This window comes from Anabrus simplex, chromosome 7, assembly GCF_040414725.1.
Source record: "Anabrus simplex isolate iqAnaSimp1 chromosome 7, ASM4041472v1, whole genome shotgun sequence".
Lineage (NCBI taxonomy): Eukaryota > Metazoa > Arthropoda > Insecta > Orthoptera > Tettigoniidae > Anabrus > Anabrus simplex.
In genome coordinates this window covers 274074185-274097440 of record NC_090271.1, presented here as the reverse complement: position 1 = coordinate 274097440, position 23256 = coordinate 274074185, and positions in this window count along the sequence as shown.

Below are 23256 nucleotides of genomic sequence, written 5' to 3'. Positions count from 1 at the left end.
CAATATTCATCTCAGCGACCCCGAGAACTATGGATTCGACGCTATTTTCAATAATTTTATATACCTCCCCCCTTCCCCGATGGGGGCTGAACTTGGTTTAAAAGATTCCGGAGTTACACTGTTCATTTCAATGGCCCCGAAAAGTATGGATTGAACAATACATTCGATGATTTTTATATATCAGCCCCCTCTCCCCACACCCCCCGCTCCTAAGGGCGCCTGGGGTGTCTTACCCTCACGTGGTTTGTCTCATGATACTAAAATTCCGGACTGCCGCTATTCATCTCAGCGACCCTAAAAACTGTGGATTCGACACTAATTACGATTATTTTTATATATCAATCCCTCTTACCCCCCACCCTGAACTTGAAATTAAAAATTTCCAGGGATGTCACTGTTCATCTAAGCGACCCCGAAAAGTATGGATTCGACACTATTTTCGTTTATTTTTATATATGAACCCCTTGCCCCGCGCCCCTAATGGTTCCTGGGGTGTCTTATCCCCACGTGGTTTGTCTCCTGATACTAAAAATCCGGAGTGTCGCTGTTCACTTTGGCGACCCCGAAAACTATGTATTCGACACAATATCACTTCCCCCTCGCCCCCACGCCAAAGGGTCTCAACTTGGACTTAAGAAAATTGGAGTGTCACTATTCATCTCAGCAACCCCAAAAAGTGTGTGTTCGACACTACTTTGATGATTTTTATATCTCAAGCCCCCCGCCCCCCACCCATAATGGTGCCTGGGATGTCTTATTCCCACGTGGTTTGTCTCCCGATATTAAAATTCCGGAGTATTACTATTCACCTCGGCGACCCCCAAAACTGTACATTTGACACCAAATACTATTATTTTTATATCTCACCCCCCTTGCTCCCCACCCCAAAGGGGGATGAACTTGGACTTAAAAAATCCCGGGGTGTCACTATTCATCTAAGCGACCCCGAAAGTATGCATTCGACACTACTTTCGTTTATTTTTATATATGACCCCCCTTGCCCCGCGCCCCTAATGGTTCCTGGGGTGTCTTATCCCCACGTGGTTTGTCTCCTGATACTACCCCGAAAAGTACGGATTCGACACTATTTTCGTTTATTTTTATATATGACCCCCCTCGCCCCCCCGCCGCTAAGGGTTCCTGGTGTGTCTTACCCCCACGTGGTTTGTCTCCTGATACCAAAAATCCGAAGTGTCGCTATTCACTTTGGCGACCCCGAAAACTATGTATTTGACACTATTTTCGATTATTTGTATATATCACTCCCCCCTCGCCCCCACCCCAAAGGGTGCTGAACTTGGACTTTTAAAAAAATCGGAATGTCACTATTCATCTCAGCGACCCCGAAAAGTGTGGATTCGACACTATTTTCGTTTATTTTTATTTATGACCCCCTCGCCCCCCACCCCTAAGGGTTCCTGGCGTGTCTTACCCCCACGTGGTTTGTCTCCTGATACTGAAAATCCGGAGTGTCACTATTCACTTTGGCGACCCCGAAAACTATGTATTCGACATTATTTTCGATTATTTGTATATATCACTCCCCCCTGGGCCCCACCCCAAAGGGGGCTGAACTTGGACTTCAAAAAAATTGGAGTGTCACTATTCATCTCAGCGACCCCGAAAAGTATGGATTCGACACTATTTTCATTTATTTTTATATATGACCCCCTCGCCCCCCCGCCCCCAGGGGTGTTTGGGATGTCTTACCCCCACGCGGTTTGTCTCCTGATACCAAGTCATAAGTGTATCAAATTTGGTTGAAATCGCTCCAATGGTTTGGGAGGAGATGTGGTACAAAACCCCCACCCACCCACCCACATACATACAATGACTTTTATATATATATAGATTATTTATCTAATCTCTGTCTTCATTATAAATACATTTTGATCGTTTTATATTTAAATACAGTCAGTTCTCTGATGATTGCAGTGATTGCTTATTTCTTAAACGGCAAACGTTTTAACAAAAACACTTTATATAACTTAGTAGTGCATTTATTCTATCTGAAAATTAAAGTGCTAACATTGGTTTTCAGTTGATATTTTTTACTCTGAGCGTTTTTTCGTCTCTCCCTAAAATTTTACCTTCGTAAATAAAAAATGAAAACCTACAACCTGTTTCCCAGTCTTAGACCGGGTCAGGATTGCAATGAATGAAACATATAGAGATTAGTATTACAATGGGGTCGCCATTCCCGAGGTGATTATTAATGACTTATAGATGGAATGAAATGATAATGGAGAGTGTTGCTGGAATGAAAGATGACAGAGAAAACCGAAGTACCCGGAGAAAAACCCGTCCCGCCTCCGTTTTGCCCAGCACAAATCTCATGGAGTGACCGGGATTTGAACCACGGTATCCAGCGGTGAGAGGCCGACGCGCTGCCGTCTGAGCCACGGAGGCTCACACAATTTTGTAAGTATGCTTCTCAATTATGTTGAGAAGAACACAAACAAACAGTCCCCGAGCCATAGGAATTACAGATTTGCAGTTAAAGTCCTTGAACCGGTCGGGAATCAAACACATATCTCTTTGAACCGAAGGCCAGTATGATGCCCATTCAAACATGGAGCCAGACGGTGGGTTGATGAAATCAGATACGTAGTACATAAAATTACATTGTTGTTGTTGTTGTTGTTATTTTTGTCATCGGTCCATAGACTGGTTTGATGCAGCTCTCCAAGCCAAGCTATTCATTACATTCAGTACCGGGGATTTTAGGTCGTGTTATTATTAAATATAACCTGACGCGTTTCGATCTTGCAACGATCGACATCTGAGCTACGAGAACAGTAATATTAAGAGTTTCACTGGTAAATATCACTACATAACAGCTATATACACTGTCAACGTGCGAGTTGGCCGTGCATTTATTAGGGTCGAGCAGCTGTGAGCCTGCATTCGGGAGATAGTGGGTTCAAACCACACTGTCGGCAGCCCTGAAAATGATTTTCCGTAGTTTGCCATTTTCACACCAGGCAAATGCTTGGTCTACCTTAATTAAGGCCACGGTCGGTTCCTTCCTAGTCCTTTCCTATCCCATCGTTACCGTAAGACGTATTTGTGTCGGTGCGACCCAAAGCAAATTGTAAAAAACAAATCAAAAATCAGGCTGGCAAAGACGTAAGTGCTTGCGATATTCTTTAACCCTCGCTGTCACCTTTCTGCATATTTATTCAATGTAAACAGATCCACAGAAGCAAGGAGTCGTCTTCTGTATATTCCAGCAAACATTAGAACAATATTCTCTTTATCAAATCACAAACAATAGCTTGGGATTATATTAGTTTTAAAGAGTCTTAATGCTGTCACTTCTGAGAATATTTTTAATCCTTTCCGTGGCAGACTTTACGTATGGCAAAAAGGCCAAATTCACTGGAGGAAGACCAAACGACAATCTGTATTTCAACTTACGATGTAGCATCTCGTTAATTTGTTTCAATGAATGAAGTGAATGTTGTGGTTTGGATCTCTAGTTCACTATTTAACTTATCCTCGTCACAAACCTTTGTCACTCGGCTGGTAAGTCTGTTAAGTACAGCATTAACACACGTGTGCTCTTTGTGGCTGATGTGAAACAGCGTGTACTATCCTGTTCCTCCCGTGACGTAATGTTATTGCTAGCTCTGTGTGCGGTGGAGGGGGAGATAAAAAAATAGGAGCTCTCGTCTTGCCAATCACAAGCTACTACAGTGTGTATACGAGACAGGAAATTGCACCCTTGCTTTACCCCCCACCCCCACCTCCCTCCCTTTAATCCCTCCGCTACCAGCCATTATACAAGAGACTAATCGTACTCTGCCCAGAGACGAAAAATAGTAACGCTTCATATTACGCAGAGATTCAATCGAAATTGGGGGGAGGATAGGGCCAAGAGTAAACAAAAGCTATGTGGTGAATGACAGAACGCTATGAATATATGACAAGGATTCAGGTTCAGTAAAAGATTAAAAGAAACGTTGGTTATTACCGTTCAGGAAATATAAATATTTAGCACGTTTTTGAGGACTATTTGTTATACGCTTCACTGATGGATTGAGTAGAATGAGATGAAGACTGCGTGCCAATAAATTGGTTCATTTAGAGAGCATCAAAGGTAAAGTCCCTCAGAAATTTGAAACAGTTTGCGGTACTAGTGCGAGAAACTTGTCCATTCTAAATAATCAAGCCCTTGCAATAATTCATCCGTAAATATCAAAGTGTCTAGGATGCTGGATAATTCAGAAATGATATCCAGATATACGAAATAAAAATATGATCAGCATTGCTAGAGGTGTGTATCTGAAAGTTAAATGTGCTGTGAGCAAGCGTGACTTCGGATGTTACAATGAGTGCGGTATTATGAAGTGTTGCAAGCTTATGTTATAGGTGCCGCTTCACAGTGCCAAAGGCCTGGTGCAGTTCTTTGAAATTGATAGGATGGGATCCAATCGAGGATGACTTCTAATATTCAAGACGGCACACACACAGCTTGCGAGGCAGAGAAATAAACTAATTAAGTTTAAAACCCCCCCACCCGGCTGGGAATTGAACTCGACAACCCTTGAACCAAAGCCCAGCACGCTAACCTTTTAAATATGGAATCGGAATGCAGGCTTTTTAACCATGAATGTTATGTAGAAAGTTTAAAATCCCATGGTTAGACCGCGTCACCAACGAGGAGGTTCTTCGTCGTGCCGGGAAATCTTGCGAAGTCCTAACCCTCACATAACGTAGCAAAGCAGCCTATTCCGGTCATATATTTTAAAATGACAAATACAGCCCGATCGGATAATAGAGGACAAGATAGATGAGAAACCTGAGGGGAGAAGATTATCCTCATGGTGGTGGTGGTGATTATTGTTTTAAGAAGAAGTACAACTAGGCAACCACCCTCTATATAACACTAATCATAGAGAAAAAATGGAAGGGGTCCGATACTTCGAAGAATGAAGATATCGGCCAAAGGAAGACAAGGGCCAGGAAGGGCGTGAAAATGAAAGACTCCCTAGCCCTCGCAAACCTAATAGCGTCGGGTTCGGAAAAAACAAGAGTTGACCAAGATAGGTCGGATACAATAGATGAAAGTGAGGAGCCTGGCACAAGTAAGTGGAAGCAATGCCAGGACTCAGCTAGGGGCCCCGTGGTCGCCAACCCACGCTCCAATGATCAGAGCCCCTGGGGCCCCTATTAGTCGCCTCTTACGACAGACAGGGGATTCCGTGGGTGTTATTCTACCGCCCCCACCCACAGGGGGAGATTATCCTCAGCGCCGAATCTCTGACAGTGGGTTCGACATCTACGGTATGGCAACACTGATACTGGAGGCCTAAATTACATGGAAAATAACTACATGATGATTGCAAAGCTTCTGCGAGTAGAAAACGCTAGAAGAAAATGATCGAGAGAGTTGGCCGTGCGGTTAGTTTCGTGTAGCTGTGAGCTTGAATTCGGGAGATGGTGGGTTTGAATTTCACCGTTGGCAGCGCTGGAGATGATTTTCCATGGTTTCCTTCTTTCACACCAGGCAACAGCTGGGGCTGTACCTTAATTAAAGCCACGGTCGCTTCCTACCCTCTCCTAATCCTTCTCCATCCCATCGTCGCCATAAGACCTATCTGTGTCGGTGCAACGTAAAACAAATTATTTTATAAAATAAAATATAATATTTTTGGTTTTACGTTCCACTAACTAATTATGACAGTTTTCGGAGACGCCGAGGTGTCGAAATTTTATCCCGCAGGACTTCATTAACCTGCCTGTAAATATACCAGCACGAGGCTACATGTTTGAGCACCTTCAAATATCAGTGGACTGAGCCAGTATCGAAACTGCCAAGTTAGGGTCAGAAGGCCAGTGCCTCAACCATCTGATCCACTTAGCCCGGCTAGGAAGTAATAATAATAATAATAATAATAATAATAATAATAATAATAATAATAATAATAATATACGAGAACATAGAAAACATGACAGAAAAAATAAGAATAACGAGAATGCTGTATTTTGGACATATGTATAGAACGGATTGACAAAACAGACACTCAAGTACGTTTGGGAGAAAAAGTCAAGAACAACTTGGATTCAAGAGGGAAAGAAAGATTTAGAAAATAAGAGAAGAGGAAACTAAAGAAATATGTTTTTAAAATAAGGTTTTAAGAATGGAAGGATTCCAAGAAAAAGTGGAAAAAGAAACCCGGTCCAAAGTAGGCTGAGGAGGAAAGAATAATGCATAGTGCAATGATGAAGAAATACTGGAAAGAACGGAAGAGAAAACAAAAAAGGAAGGATGAACTGAAATTGACACGTGGTCCCTCGCAAGTCTCATTGTTAATAAGAATAAGTATAAGAATAAGAATAATAAGAATAAGAATAAGAACATAATAAAGTCAACGAAATTAGATGCCAAATTATAGAAACTAAATATCAACTAACCCAAAATATCTACAACGAGAAATATATCTCCAAGCACGCAAAATATGGCATTATAATACAGTCATTGTCTTTATGGATCTGAAACCGTAATTTTGAACAAGAAAGCAGACATTGAAGACGTAGAGAAAAAGTAACGCAAAATCATAATACAAATTCTAGGCCCCAAAGCACGCAGGCAGACAGTACCGCCTCAGAGGCAAACAGGAAATAAAACAATACAAAATTAGCAGTCACAGTGACATTAGAAAACGTAGGATAAAATTTTATGGACATATTAAACGAATGGACCCAGACAGACTTACAAAACAAATAGTCGACTTCTGTGACAACAGGAGTAAAGCCAAAATAAGGCATAATTGGCGAAATAAAAACCGATTTGAAATAGCAGGAATTACACTAGCAGAAGTCCAAAATCGGATAACCTTCAGATCCAAAATTCACAAACGGCAAGTTGAACAAGAGGAAACACCAAGAGAGAAATACAGCGTTTATTGCCATTCAACATTTACTGGGACACCCTGTGTATATGATATAGTCAAATAGATACAATATACATATTAATAACACCTTATTTTTGAGCTGCGGTTACGGATTTTGGAAATCGATACTTTCCACTAGTCCATGGACTTCCATGGACTGTAACGGAGATTATTTAGCTATTGCTAAGATAAGAAAAAAAATGTTTTATTTCCAGGATATATTCATAAGCTATTGTGCGGAAACCCGTGGCTGTTAAGAACAGTCTATCAGCCGTTGTATTGTTTAACGCTTCCTTTTTAGCAGAGCCTTCTACCCTGCTAAAGATTACCCCGTATCTCATGAATTTATGCACCTTGTAGGGTAGCGATGCCACTTCAGACTGCCTCTATGATGCAGTGAAGAACAAACATAAAGCCTCCTTCTGTGAATGAAATATGATTGAACCAGCGATTACCTAACTTAGAAAGAAACTAGAATATTAGATTAGTTCTTTACATATTGCCTCTCCCCTTTATTTGCTGTAAATGTTTAAGTAAGGATTAGCATTTCAATTAGCTGTGGACTGACTAGTGGGGGCCATAGCTAGGGTGGTACGTAAACACAGGTGGGTCCGCCATCCACTCACCATAATTGAATAAGGGGCTCAGCCAGGAAATTGCAACAATTAGTGATGCATTTTATAATGAAAGTACTTTGTTGTCATGTTAAATAGGAGAGGAGAAGCTGCCTTGAACGGAACAATTTTAAGGTTTAAACCGTGTGCATTGTATCTATTTGACGTTTGCTGATAAAAGTTTATTCATTTGTATGTTAAAAATGCACCTCAGAACACTGAAGAATTACTTAATTCGTTAATTTCTTTCTTCCTTTCTTTCTTTCTTTCTTCCTTTCTTTCTTTCTTTCCTTCTTTCTTTCTTTCTTAAACCGTTTACCTCCAACGTTGAATTTTCACTCGTACTCAGTGAGGAATCCCACTTCTACCGTCTCAAGGGCGGTGACCCGGATTGTGAGACTTTGGGTCCGACATATACAACTGGGAAGTAGGACCAGTACCTCACCTACGCCGTCTCACCTGCAATGCTGAACAGGAGCCTTGTGGGGTTGACGGGAAGATCGGAAAGGTTGGACAAGGAAAACGGCAGGAAGTGGCCGTGGCCTTGAGTTAGGTACCATCCCGGCATTTGCCTGAGGGGAGAAGTGGGAAACCGCGGAAAACCACTTTGAGGATGGCTGAAGTAGGAATCGAACCCCCTCCCCTCCCTACCCGTCTACTGAGTTAATCTTCCGAGGCTGAGTGGACCCCGATCCAGCCTTCGTGCCTGAAAAGAACTCCACCACTTCGGGATGAGACACGAGTTTACTTCGTTTTTTTTTCTATTAAGTTACAGTTTTCTTCCTTCAGTAAATTTTAAACAAACTATATAATATTAGCTGATGCCTTGGCACATCCACTGTCTTTACATTGGCTAGGTTTCGGTCCAACTCTGAACAACTGGACTAAGTTGGCCGTGCTGTTAGGGTCACACAGCAGTGAACTTGCGTTCGGGAGATAGTCGGTTTGAAGCCAACCGTCGGCAACCCTGAAGATTGCTTTCCGAGGTCTCCAATTTCCACACCAGGCAAATGCTGGAACTGTATCCTAATTAAGGCCACGGCCGCTTTCTTCCTACTCCTAGCCCTTTTCTATCCCGTTGTTGCCGTGTCAGTCCGACGTAAAGCAACTCGTAAAAAAAAAAAAAAAAAAAAAAAAAAAAACCATGCCTGCCACTTTGTCTGGGTCCGCAGTGGTACTATTTTAATTTAGGGCGCCTGTTCCACTTATCGTATATTATTTAGGAGATACGCCTACGGAGGCGGTGCACAAAGAGCCCATTACGGGCCTAGAGGTTTGCCATCCAGATACCTTGCAATCACGTGGTCAGCGTGGCGTTATCCTCAACCGTACTGTTTAGGTTTCTTGATCAGTCCGCTTTCGTGTCGGACACCACCTCAGTTAATTAAATGTAACTATTAAACAAAGAATGACATGTTCAATGACATCTTTCAAATCACTTAAATCATGTGTATTGTTACCGAGTTTTTGTGGGAGGTAGGCGTGAAAGAAGGTGCTGGGTGGTGAATGGATCTCAAGCTACTAAAGAGAAATTAATTTCAAAATTTAACAAGGTTATATTTTCTTTTCAAAACAAAGATATAACAAGCATGGCAGGTACAATGTAGCAAATCAACGGGGAGTCACAATATTTACAGGATTTGGGCTTCGAGCCCCGAAAACACAATGCTTGGGCAATCAGCCCAGTTTTACCTCAAAGACACTAGTTTCAACAGAGGGGCAGAAAACCCCATTCATACCTCGGAGCCCTTGCTCCAAATTACACTAAAAAGCCTCCACGAGGCATATGACACTCGATTTTCAAAAGAGCCCCACGCTCTCAAAATTTAAGCCTCTCAAAGGCTACACCAAACTCCACCTTCAAGTTGTCCTCAACGGACCAAAACACAGGGGAGAAATACCCAATCTACTGAGGTCTAATAAATGAAAAGAAGGTTAATTACGTGACCTCTAAAATCACAATTTGAGAGGAGGCGAACTTGCACTCCTTAATACACTTTGTTTCTAAGACCTACGTTGGCTCTTAGGCCGCTGATGCAAGGGCTAATCCCATACTACTGAGGTGACTTAAGAAAACACAAACTTACATTACATTACTGAAGAATAGGTTGCGAAAAATAAGTTCACCTCAAAACAATGTGAGTGGGAGCTCGAGAGGGTTAAGCACTCTCTATCCCGATATGTAGTTTGAAAGATAGAATAGATACCAGTTGCTTTTACATTAGAAAGGAAAGTTACATGGTGGAAGACCTAGAACCCGCCGCGAGAGTTAAACTGCCAACTCTAGCTAGAAAAGATGTTATAAGAGGCCATTACCTGAAGTTGAACAGCTGGTGAAGAAAGAGGCGCTTCCCGCCTCCTGCTATGTACTTTACACACTGAGAGATGGAACAAAAGTGGCCCGGAGACCCCAAAATCAGCAGTTTATATCCTCTCGCGGAAGATTCTAGGCGTTAGGGGAAATAAAACACCCTCCCTCAAAGTTTTTATTGGCTAGGGAAAAGAAACCCCTACATAGAGGAAGAAGAAACACATTATTGGTGGAAAATTAATTAAAGAAATTCGGGATTGGCTAGATCCAAAATAAGGGGAAAAAGAGGGGTATACAGCCAACTTAAACCATGACAGAAAGAAATTTAACAAAGAACAAACTCTTGAAATAAAAATTTCTCCAACAAAATAGTTCTTTGACTCCGCACTAGGTTGCACTATTGTTGATCTTCAGTAGTGTCCTCTAGAAGAGAAAGTTTACACTTCTTACTTCAAGCGAAACAAAAACACATCAAAAGTGACACAGTTCAAAAACTCAAAATTTTCCACGTGGTGACATCTTCTGGGAAAGTAGAGAATTAATAGAATAGATAAAGTTCAACCTTCCTCCAGAAGAGGAGTTTCAACTGGCGCAACTTTTAAATAAACGGTGTGGAGGTGTACCGCCCGGTACAGACCTCCCCCCCCAAAAGTTCCTCCAAGGGGTTACACAGAAGGACATAAACTTTTGTTCGAAAATAAGTTCCAAGTTTTGATGTTGATATTAAAATAACTTGCAGAAGTATTTGAGAAATTTCTTAATTCGGTTCCAAAATTTTGTTGTTGCCGGAGAAGTAAAGTCTTTATGTTTGTAAAAGTTGAATTTCTGAAGATAAACATTTAATACTTGAAATTGAAGGAAAAATTTGCAATGTCCACCAAATATTGCTGTTGAATTCCCATGAAGCGGAATTAAGGTTGAACAGAAATGTCTATGTAGTTGATGTAGGCTAAGTTGAATGGCCAGACCGGCCGTTGCAGCTTGCGTCCAAAGGAGGCCACTCGGACCCCTCAAGTACCCTGAGATACCGCTCGCCCGCACTATGAGGGGAGCAGAGGTGTTGAAGTACGCCGCGCCCGCGGTGAACAGATACAGGCTGCGGGCATGTAGCAGGTCGTGCGCCGCACATTAGCCTTGGCCGGGAGGTGAGCTCCGGCTCGCCGTGCACATGTCGTCCTCGCTGGAGAGGAGGGGGCCCATCCCCCTCCCCAGTCGCTGCACGGCGCTGCGCGGCTGCGGGGGCGCTGAAACATTAAAGCTAGGCGGCAGAATTGTGTTGGACAATCATTTCCTTTGAGGGTACAGGCTTGTGGAGAGGTTGAGGGGCCAGCGGCGTGTAGATATCCATGGCATTTACTATTATGAAGCCACAGTGTAAGGTGGAGCAGGAGACGGGAGCGTGGTAATGGCCGTGGCAAGAACAGGATGGCAGTTTAACGGGTCGGGGCGGGTTTTACACAAGGCTTACATCTAAAACCAAAATATTACAGAAGGGGCAGAATGCCTTAAAAGTGAAACTCAAAAAAAAAAAAATATAACCTTCATATCCTTTCAAAATAATATGAAGCAAGTTAACACAGAATTTACACCGGTTTCACCTGGGACAGGTGAACTCTAAATATCCTCTCGGTGGCTGGATTACTTAACAATAAGGTAACCGGTGTGAGAAAATCGAGAATGACACAAGGCCCATGAAATCTGGGGGCAAGCTTGCCCGCGGGAACAAAATTTTTGACCATAACCTGGTCGCCTACCTTCAAAGGGGTGGGTCTCCGTCCACGATCATACCTTTCCCTAACCTTTTCATGAGACACTTTAAGATTGGCTTTAGCCTTCTTCCAAAGATCTTTAATATTGTCTGGATCTATTGTCTCGGGTAGAATGTCATTCAGAGACCAGAGGTTAGAAAGCGGCGAGTTGGGAACAAACTTAAACATCAAAGAAGCTGGAGTAAACTTGTGAGATTCATGAACCGCCGAATTCAAAGCAAAAGCTATCCAATGCAGGGACGTGTCCCACCTGGAAGGATCTTCATGATGATAGGCAATGAGCGCGGACCTGAGATTACGGTTAACCCGTTCAGCCAGAGATGGTTGAGGGTAATAAGCAGATGTAGTTACATGAGAGATGGACAAGTCAAAACAGAATTTACGAAACAGATTTGATGTAAAAGCTTTAGCATTATCAGATACAATGTATTGGCACGGACCAAAAGAAGCAAAAATAGAATTTAGGCAAGTAATGGTGGACTGAGCGGTAGCCAGCTTAGTCGGAAATAACCAGGAAAATCTTGTAAAACCATCTACACACACAAAGATGAACTTGCTGGCATTACCCTTTGACTGGGGGAAGGGTCCCACATAATCGATATACAGGCGTTCCATGGGGCGCGACGCTTGATGAGAAGACAAAAGGCCTACTTTAGTGGACATGGTGGGTTTACTGATCAAACAAGATTTACAAGCTTTTACAAGTTCCCGAATTTCACCGTCCATACCTTTCCATATGAACATTTCACGAATCTTTTCACGAGTTTTAAAGATACCCAGGTGCCCCCCCAATGGGGTCTCATGATAGTATTTGAAGATCATAGGTACAAGAACCGCTGGAACAACAACTTTCATCAACTTATCATGCCTCGAAGGGCAACATAGAACACCATTCCTTAGAACATAAGGGACAGCATGTTCCCCAGAAGAAAGGGTTTCCATTATCGGAGCCAGTGTCGGATCTTCACGTTGGTATTTCTCAATATCCCTAAAAAGCATGGGAGCATCTGTTAAGATGGCATTAACACCAGATAGTATGGACTCGGAAGGTGATGAACTGTCGACCGGTTCGTGGGTCTCGACGTCGTTATGAAACATACGGCTGAGTCCATCAGCAACAACATTTTCGGTACCTCTGATATGTCTAACCTCAAACTGGAAGGCGGAAATACGAATAGCCCAGCGGGCTATACGACCAGTACGACGCGGCCTACCTAAGACCCAGCTTAATGCTTGATTATCTGTCTCCAGGTCGAATTTGACGTGTTCCAGATAGAGACGGAACTTTTCTAAGGCGAATAAGACTGCCAAACCTTCGAGCTCATAGATGGAATACTTGGCTTCTTGAGCCGACAAGGTCCTAGAGGCATAGGCGATAGGTCGCCTCCCTAGTTCAGTCTCTTGAAGAAGGACTGCAGCTACTGCTGACGACGACGCGTCGGTTTGGACGATGAATTTCTTCGAGAAATCAGGCATAGCAAGTACAGGGGCATTACAAAGTGCTAATTTAAGGTCTTCAAAAGCGGCTTGTTGAGAAGGTCCCCACTCGAATTTGATGCCTTTCCTACGAAGAAGGTTTAAGGGCGCCGCTCTATTAGCAAAGTTAGGAATGAACTTTCTGAAGAAATTCACCATACCAATGAACCTGGCGATACCTTTAATGTCCTTGGGAGGTTTAAAATCACGGATGGCCTGTGTTCTAGAATGATCGACTGCTACACCATCAGGTGACACAATATGCCCTAGGAAAGACATAGAGGGCTTAGCAAAGGCAACCTTGGACAACTTAACAGTTAACCCAGCCTTACGAAGGCGATCGAGAACTTCTCGCAAATGATCTAGATGTTCTTCAAAGGTCTCTGAAAATACGACGACATCATCTAAGTAGTGATATAAGTACTCAAATTTGATGTCAGAAAAGACCCTATCTAGTAGCCTAGTGAGCACAGCTGCCCCCGTGGGGAGCCCGAAAGGCACGCGGTTGTATTCATATAAATTCCAGTCCGTGGCAAACGCTGTAAGATGTTTAGATTCTTCGGCAAGGGGAATTTGATTGTAGGCCTGATTCAAGTCCAAGATGGTGAAGAACTTGGCCTTACGAAACCATGAAAAGCAAGAATGAAGGTCGGGAAGGGGCACAGATTGCAACACCACCTTCCGATTGAGAGCCCTGTAATCAATGACAGGCCTGAAGCCTCCTTGGGGTTTCGGGACTAGAAAAATAGGCGAAGAATACGCTGACTTAGAGGGCCTAATAATACCATCCTTCAACATCTGATCGATGATTTCTTTCAGAGCCTTCATTTTAGGTGGAGATAGCCTATACGGTGGAAAACGGACAGGAATTGAATCCGTGACCTCAATTTTGTATTCAATAAGGTCAGTAACACCAAGAGTATCAGAGAACACCTCGGGAAACGACTGACACAATTTGCGAATACTATCAGCCTGCTCCTCAGGTAGATGTCTAAGGTCTAACAACATCTCATCCTGGGTAGGCGAAATAGATGAACATGATGCAGAATTACACTTTAATAGAGGGATTTTACAGTTAGAGGCAAATTTGAATGTGCACGACTTACTCTGAAGATCGAGCACCAGACCAGTGTGAGACATGAAGTCCGCTCCCAGTATGATGGGGCAAGACAAATGCTTGGCCACAAACAATTTGATTTTCCATGTAAATTTAAAAACACGAATTTTGACATGTAAGGAACCTAGAATTTCTAATGGAGATGAATTAGCCGAAACATATTTAACAGGAGATGAGTCATAGTCAGGGAGTTTACAAACAGATTTCAATTTAGAATACCAATCAGCCGAAATAATGGAACAAACACTGCCTGAATCTAAGAGAGCTGTTATAGGCTCGTTATTTACCTCAATCTTAAGAAAAGGAACAGGTGCGGGGGTATCCGCCGCAATCCTAAGACATTCTTTAGGGCATTCAAAAGATGAACTTGAAGGCTGATCGTTCTCTGCATTTACAATCTGTTTACTAGGGGCTGAGTCTCGGGAAGATGGATTAGTCGGCTCAGCCGACGCCACTAGTCACTTTTTATTATTGGCATAGCTGGAATTTGCACCAGAAGTTGAGCAGGAGGGGGTGCTATTTGAGTTTGGGCAATTCTTGGCGATATGTGAGAAGGCCCCACACTTAAAACAGCCTTGTGATGACCCTGCTCCATTCCTTGTCCCACTTGACTTGATCAGAGGACACTTATTCCGCAGATGGTCAGGCGACCCGCAAGCATAACATTTACGGGGATTGACTGGTCGGCGAGGTGGAGGCCGAGTGTTACTAAAGGAAGGCGGGGGTTCTTTCGCGACACGCAAAGAATCGGCGTATCTAACTCCTTCCGCTGAGACTGCCAATGCTTCAAGTTCCGAGAACGTTTGCGGGCACGCCGCGAAACACAAATATGACCTATAGGATGGTGAAATACCTTCCACAATAGCTTGTACAATTTGATCCTCAGGGAAGTGAAGAGCAAACACCCTAGTATAAAACTTAATATCTTGGATGAAGTCTGCCAGGTTTTCATCCAAGCGCTGTACCCGATAATAGTATTTCTGAATAAGGGAGGACCTGGCCCTAGCCGGGATGAAGTTAGCTAGCAAATGGGCATGGAAATCCTCAATAGAAGATTGCTCAGCGATGGCTCTAACTATTTTATCAGAGAGAATACCAATAGCATACGGATAGATAATTTGCAAAATTTGACATGGCGAAAGAGAAAAAACAAGAGCATGATCCTGAAATTCCACTAGAAATCTTAAAAATGAAATTACGTCACTGGTGGTGTTGACGGAAAACTTAGAGATACCTCTAAGCAACATTGCCAATGGATGAGGCAAGCTGCTGAACCCAGGTGACATAGTCGTTAAAGGTTTCAATGGCAAAGAAGTTAATTCAGAGCGGATGTTACTCAATGACGCACGGCGTTCAGATTCGTTGTTCGATGGGGCAGAGATAGTTTGAGCAGCAACGGTTATCCTATTGCCTTCTCCCTTAGCAGGTTCTTCCTCACTACTTACATTCACAACGGTGGGCTGATCAGATTTGGGAGGAACTTCCCCAGTTAACAATTGAGTGACTTTACTAGACAATTCAGAGATAGTTTCAAGGAGCGTATTAGCTTGCTTCCTCTGAACGTCATTCACCTTCAGAGACAACAGATCATTAACTCTATTTGAAAAGTGATATAGCCTGCCTTGCACACGCTTAATTTGATTAGGAGACGGATCGTTTTCATCAAAAAAGCTGACTACAGATGCAAGCCCAGTAATATTCTCGACAATCGTGGAAAGAGAGTCATCAATTTCTTTCTCTCCCAAATTGGGGATGGAAATGGGCAAATCAAGGGACTCTCTAAGCTTGTTAGTGTCGATTGCAACCGTGCCTCCAGATTGCACATTTCTGATAGTTAACTCGTATATCAACTCCTCTTTGCGCAAATAGTTAAGGAGGAGAACATCGCGAGGGCCGGGCATGATGACAGAACAATTTTGAAAAACTCAAAAAAATTCCAGCAACTGAGACAATTGTTAGAGTTCGAATCAAAGCAATGTTTAGCCGTCAAAAGGGGCTAAATTGAGACCCATTCAACCACGCTCTGCTACCACTTGTTACCGAGTTTTTGTGGGAGGTAGGCGTGAAAGAAGGTGCTGGGTGGTGAATGGATCTCAAGCTACTAAAGAGAAATTAATTTCAAAATTTAACAAGGTTATATTTTCTTTTCAAAACAAAGATATAACAAGCATGGCAGGTACAATGTAGCAAATCAACGGGGAGTCACAATATTTACAGGATTTGGGCTTCGAGCCCCGAAAACACAATGCTTGGGCAATCAGCCCAGTTTTACCTCAAAGACACTAGTTTCAACAGAGGGGCAGAAAACCCCATTCATACCTCGGAGCCCTTGCTCCAAATTACACTAAAAAGCCTCCACGAGGCATATGACACTCGATTTTCAAAAGAGCCCCACGCTCTCAAAATTTAAGCCTCTCAAAGGCTACACCAAACTCCACCTTCAAGTTGTCCTCAACGGACCAAAACACAGGGGAGAAATACCCAATCTACTGAGGTCTAATAAATGAAAAGAAGGTTAATTACGTGACCTCTAAAATCACAATTTGAGAGGAGGCGAACTTGCACTCCTTAATACACTTTGTTTCTAAGACCTACGTTGGCTCTTAGGCCGCTGATGCAAGGGCTAATCCCATACTACTGAGGTGACTTAAGAAAACACAAACTTACATTACATTACTGAAGAATAGGTTGCGAAAAATAAGTTCACCTCAAAACAATGTGAGTGGGAGCTCGAGAGGGTTAAGCACTCTCTATCCCGATATGTAGTTTGAAAGATAGAATAGATACCAGTTGCTTTTACATTAGAAAGGAAAGTTACATGGTGGAAGACCTAGAACCCGCCGCGAGAGTTAAACTGCCAACTCTAGCTAGAAAAGATGTTATAAGAGGCCATTACCTGAAGTTGAACAGCTGGTGAAGAAAGAGGCGCTTCCCGCCTCCTGCTATGTACTTTACACACTGAGAGATGGAACAAAAGTGGCCCGGAGACCCCAAAATCAGCAGTTTATATCCTCTCGCGGAAGATTCTAGGCGTTAGGGGAAATAAAACACCCTCCCTCAAAGTTTTTATTGGCTAGGGAAAAGAAACCCCTACATAGAGGAAGAAGAAACACATTATTGGTGGAAAATTAATTAAAGAAATTCGGGATTGGCTAGATCCAAAATAAGGGGAAAAAGAGGGGTATACAGCCAACTTAAACCATGACAGAAAGAAATTTAACAAAGAACAAACTCTTGAAATAAAAATTTCTCCAACAAAATAGTTCTTTGACTCCGCACTAGGTTGCACTATTGTTGATCTTCAGTAGTGTCCTCTAGAAGAGAAAGTTTACACTTCTTACTTCAAGCGAAACAAAAACACATCAAAAGTGACACAGTTCAAAAACTCAAAATTTTCCACGTGGTGACATCTTCTGGGAAAGTAGAGAATTAATAGAATAGATAAAGTTCAACCTTCCTCCAGAAGAGGAGTTTCAACTGGCGCAACTTTTAAATAAACGGTGTGGAGGTGTACCGCCCGGTACATGTATATATGTACAGTATTGTTAACGTTGTGTAAACGTGTCAATGATTGAGAGTTTGGTGATAATATGAACAAGAAAAAATATGATTTTATTCTGGCTTCACCGTATTACATACATACATTATCATTATAGACTGTTATGCCTTTCAGCGTTCAGTCTGCAAGCCTCTGTGAATTTACTAAACGTCGTCACAATCCTCGATTTGCAACTAGTGTTGAGGCCTCATTTAGTTCTATACCTCTTATCTTTAAATCGTTAGAAACCGAGTCTAACCATCGTCGTCTTGGTCTCCCTCTACTTCTCTTACCCTCCATAACAGAGTCCATTATTCTCCTAGGTAACCTATCCTCCTCCACTCGCCTCACATGACCCCACCACCGAAGCCGGTTTATGCGTACAGCTTCATCCATCGAGTTCATTCCTAAATTAGCCTTCATCTCCTCATTCCGGGTACCTTCCTGCCATTGTTCCCACCTGTTTGTACCAGCAATCATTCTTGCTACTTTCATGTCTGTTACTTCTAACTTATGAATAAGATATCCTGAGTCCACCCAGCTTTCGCTCCCGTAAAGCAAAGTTGGTCTGAAAACAGACCGATGTAAAGATAGTTTCGTCTGGGAGCTGACTTCCTTCTTACAGAATACTACTGATCGCAACTGCGAGCTCACTGCATTAGCTTTACGACACTTTATTAATTTAACAAAGTTCGTCTGTACTTATCTAATCTGCCGAAGTGTAGTACATACTTTTCAAATACTGTTTCCGAAATAGTCCGCATTATTTAAATGATTGATAGAATCCGAGGATGTTCTTGTAGAACAAAACATGTCATTCTTTGTTTAATAGTGTATATTTTTTACACGTAGGCCTATGTTGTAGTTTTATATTTTATACCGAAATTGTGCGTTTGTCAGACTGCAAAGCTTTCGAGTTAAATTTAACTGTCGACACTGGAAATATATGGCTTCTTTCTTTAAAAAATCAAAACAAAAAAAAAAGAAAGAAAGAAAAAAGATCCTCGATTAGTGTCAAGAGGCTTAGTGAACCCCATTCGTGCCTTTGGACCAATGGTTAACAAACTTTTCATTTCATGCCATAATTAACAAATAATTTCGGGACCCTCTTTATCCTTACTTCGCCCTACTCGTATTTCTTTTTTCGTATCGGCTCACTAAAGATCACGTTATTTCAGTTGTCTTCTCTCGACCTTGATCTTTGCCCAGTGCTCGTTCATTCGTTGCCGATGTTGGTCTTTCCTTTCCCTCGTCCACTTCTTTCCCGTCTTCAGATTTGGCATTTCTTGAAAACTCTGGTGGACTTTTAGTTTCCTCCTGAGTTGGTTATGTTCTTGTATATCTTCGTAAGAAGGTACCTTCCCACCTCCTTGAACCAAGTTGGCTGGGTCGTCTTATCTTTGAAATAGGAAAAGATCTGGTTCGATAATCGAGTAGGTTACTCTATTATTATTATTATTATTATTATTATTATTATTATTATTATTATTATTATTATTATTATTATTTCTTTTTGCTAGTGGCTTTACGTCGCACCGACACAGATTGGTCTTATGGTGACGATAGGATAGGAAATGCCTAGGAGTTGGAAGGAAACTGCCGTGGCCTTAATTAAGGTACAGCAGTAGCATTTGCCTGGTGTGAAAATGGGAAACCACGGAAAACCATCTTCAGGGCTGCCGACAGTGAAATTCTAACCCACTATCTCGCAGATGCAAGCTCACAGCCGCGCGCCTCTAACCGCAAGACCAAGTCGCCCCCTATTATTATTATTATTATTATTATTATTATTATTATTATTATTATTATTATTATTATTATTATTATTATTATTATTATTCAACGAATATGTAATTATGCACCACCACAAAACAAAAAAAATGATACACTCGATAATGAAAAGAGAAAATTCAGAATTTAACACTATAATTAAATCGTATCCTGAGGGGAAAACCGAATTGCAATAGAATACTGTAATGCCAAACAATGCTGTATTTGTATTACACAAAAGTATCGAAGGTTTAACATGACAACGAACTCGGAAATATTCAAGATTGCATGTACTCCAATGAAAATGAAAAACCACAGCCTGTTTTCAGTCACTTGACCGCATCAGGAATGGAATGGATGAAGCCCCCAGCTAGCGGCAAGGATATGAATTGTACCGGCTGCCGAAGCCTGTCGCACTCCTCTGGGGCAATAATTAATGAATGACAGTTGAAATGAAGTGATAATGGAGAGTGTTGCTGGAATGAAAGGGAAAACCGGAGTACCCGGAGAAAAACCTGTCCCGGCTTTGCTTTGTTCAGCACAAATCTCACATGGAGTGACCGGGATTTGAACCACGGAGCCCAGCGATGAGAGGCCGCCTGAGCAACGGAGGCTTATGTGCTCCAATCTGAGGTGAAAATATTGGTCCACTTCACTTCAGAAACACATTCACTAGGTAATTAGTTCTTTCCAGTTCAAATGACTTGTATGTATGTTGGGTATTCAGCCCGAAGGCTGGTTTGATCCTCTGCAGCTCCGCCAACAGCTGTCATAAATAGCCTAGGCGTCACTGAAGAGGCGTACTAGGGAAATGAGGAGTGAGGTAGTTTCCCGTTGCTTTCCTCACCGAGCCAGCTGTTGCTATTACAGATCAGTCTGCCAAGCCCACTGAAATGCATGCACCAACCGACCCTATGAGCAATATTTTCACACCATTCATAACAGGGACTGGCTGCAGAAGGAATGGTATTACTAGCATCACTCACACCTCAGTCACTTTCATATTGTCAAAGCCAAGGATGAGACTGAGACAGGTCAATGAAAGTAACAAATTTGATATAGCCCATACCAGAAGACATAGTGTACTGTAAACACTACATCTCGCCAGCAAAGGCATTCAAATGACTTATGAACGACAAAACTGTGGTCAAAACATGAAATAATACATAATGTAAAAGTATATTCATTAAAAGCGTACAAATATGAATTATGAATCGTATAGTAATACTGTATTTATGCTGTTCTCTCCACTAAGTAAATGTATCCCATTAACATACACACACATGTATGTAGTGACGAAATATAATACCTATATTTAAAATAGCACTGCTGCATAGTGGATGGAGATTTTGAGGCCACTGCAGTCTCGAACTGGGGAAGAAAGAGAGTATTTTCGAAACCGCGCTAATAGTAGACATTCCTTGACCTTGACTGGGTGATCTATTCCTCGCTGTGAATAGCGCATCTGCACGTGTGCTCTGTAGCCATTCCAGTACGATATGGATCTGTGTGTGCTTTGGTTCGCCGAATTCAAATCAAACTTGATTGTAGAACGCAACTTGAGAACAACTTATCAGTGTCTTGATGAGCCAGACCATAAAGCCATTCATCGATGGTACAGTTAATTTAAAGAATAGGAAGTGTAACCAAAGGAAAATCACCAGGCTGACTGCTCCAAAAATGTTGCCACTCTTACAGAAAGTTATTGACTAAGATGTCTCAAACGCCTTACACAAAAGAGTAACTGCAACACCAACTGTTTCTCCTCTTCGTTTATCTGACCATGGCTGTTACCCTATGTATTGTTGGAAGCTAGGCGAGCAATATTTAATTTAAATACAATAGTTCATATAGACGAAAATTATAGCTTTAGCGAAACTGCGAGATGTTTCTGCTATGTTTTATTGCTAGATAAAACGCGAAGTGTAGCTCTAAACCATCCAAAGAATGCAGTGCTGGAAAGAATTTAATTGCTTCTCTCCTTGTTTCAAACAGCAATTTTATCACCAGTATTCTAGAGCTCACATTTTGTTTGATTACCTTCTTATTTCATCACAGTAATTTTGATGATTTGTAAGACACAGATAGTCAAACAAAAAATATGTTTTAAATCGTTTTATGTAATTCGTAAATTTAGAAAATTTCCACTTCCTCCTCTACAGATTTTCTCATACTCTGCTTGGGTTGTGGATATAAACTGTGTTGAGCATATAGATTTGGCCCAGTTTTACTTCCGGATGCCAGCCGATGGTATGCCCTATGTTAGGTACCATCCTGGCATTTGCCTGGAGGGGAAGCGGGGAAACCTCGAAAAACCACTTCGAGGATGGCTGAGATCGGAATCTAACTCCCCTCTACTCAGTTGACCTCCCGAGGCTGAGTAGACCCAGTTGCAGCCTTCGTACTACTTTTCAGATTTCGTCGCAGAGCCGGGAATCGTACCCGGACCTTTGGGGGAGGCAGCTAATCACCCTGACCACAAAACCACAGAGGCGGACTGTTATTCAATTTACCATGTTTTCTTTTGTTGCTGTTATTCCATACAAATGGGTTCATGATATCTAAGATCGAGGATGTGGGTTATCTGTTGGATTTCCTGTCTTCTAGTGTGTTGAAATTTTAATAATATTACAGATCCAGTCTTGTAGAGTAAGGGTCATCTGTGACAATTTAAACTGGCGCATTTTACAGATCTTCCAATTGCTATGGATTTTAAGAGAGGAAGATTATCGGAGTATTTTCCTGAAAAGGGCTTAATTAACTTGCCATTAAATCTACTGACACGGGCCTCTGCAGCTTAAACACTTCTAATTTTCATCCGCCGGTGTGTCGGAATTCGATCCGACGACTTTCGATATACAGGGTGGTTGTTAACAACGTGATCCGCGTATATAAGCGTTAGAGGTTTGGTCTTACTGACAAATAATTTGAAGAAAATAATTCGATATCTCGCGTAATCATCCTTTCATCAGCTGCTGAATTTAGCCAATAAGATCGCTTCGCGGGGAAGTTTAATTAGGCTTTGCGAGGCGGTGTTGCTAAATTAGCATGTGGCACGTGACCAGCTTGATAGCAGCAGTCGAAGAAAAATCTTCGTCATAGGAGGGATTTGAACCCGGACCTCCGAGTTGAAAGTTTATACCACAGTATATGCGCTACAGCGACACTGGCTGAAAAATACGGTGTGTTTGATGATGGTAATTTATGGGGATGACTTTCAAGCCGGTCTTAACCCACATGCAGATTTACCAACATCGCTTCGCAAAGCCTTTTCGAATTCGCCCGCGAAGTGATCTGAATGGATAACTTGAGAAGCTGATAAAATTTAAATGGCAAGAGAGATCGAATTACTTTTTCAAATTATTATTTATCAGTATGACCAACCCTCTAACGCTCCCCTGATCACGTATTTCCGGGCAACGTGTACAGGGCGGTCTCCCAAACTAACTACAGTACATTATTCAGCCGATCCAAGCAATGTTGAAACTGATGACTCATCACATGACAAGAATTGGCCTCGACTGTGAAATACTAGGGCAATACTAAGCTCAACGACACTCTCACATCCACAAATTACTTCAAGAGACTCGATCGCTGACCCGACTATCTTCTGGTCAGAGCTATTTAGAGCCCTTTATAATCTCTCTCTCTCTCTCCCGTCTTTTTATTCACGATAACCAATATCAAGAGTGGTCCTTAGCTCGTGAACTATTGCTGGAACACCTTAATGTAAGCTGCCGAGCCATGTAATGATTGCAGTTT